Source organism: Microtus ochrogaster, unplaced genomic scaffold, assembly GCF_000317375.1.
Source record: "Microtus ochrogaster isolate Prairie Vole_2 unplaced genomic scaffold, MicOch1.0 UNK1091, whole genome shotgun sequence".
In the NCBI taxonomy this organism is placed as follows: domain Eukaryota; kingdom Metazoa; phylum Chordata; class Mammalia; order Rodentia; family Cricetidae; genus Microtus; species Microtus ochrogaster.
Genome location: NW_004950189.1, coordinates 3,501 through 3,895, shown reverse-complemented (window position 1 = coordinate 3,895; position 395 = coordinate 3,501).

Below are 395 nucleotides of genomic sequence, written 5' to 3'. Positions count from 1 at the left end.
GGGCAATAATCATATGTGCAATGAAAAGTTCACTCATGATCATGACAAGGATACAGAAACAAGGTCTCTGTTCCCAGGCTTCAGATGTAGAATTGAAACTAGCTCGGCTTTCTCTCATTGCCAATTATACTTTATTTACCAGAAGCATTTAACAAATGACCCCCAGAATTTTAATAATTTAGTCAAAAAACCTTTCAGATATATTTGCTAAATAAAGCAATAAAGATAATTTACCAGATTTGGGGGATTTTGTTGCACAATGCTGATATGTAACGTAATACAGAAAACAAGATCACTTAGGTCTTTTAAACTAAATTAAATTTGTATTGATTAGTGTTGGTTGTAAAATGTGCCTTAACAAAAGAAGAAGGGGAAGTAAGAGAAGAACAATCAGG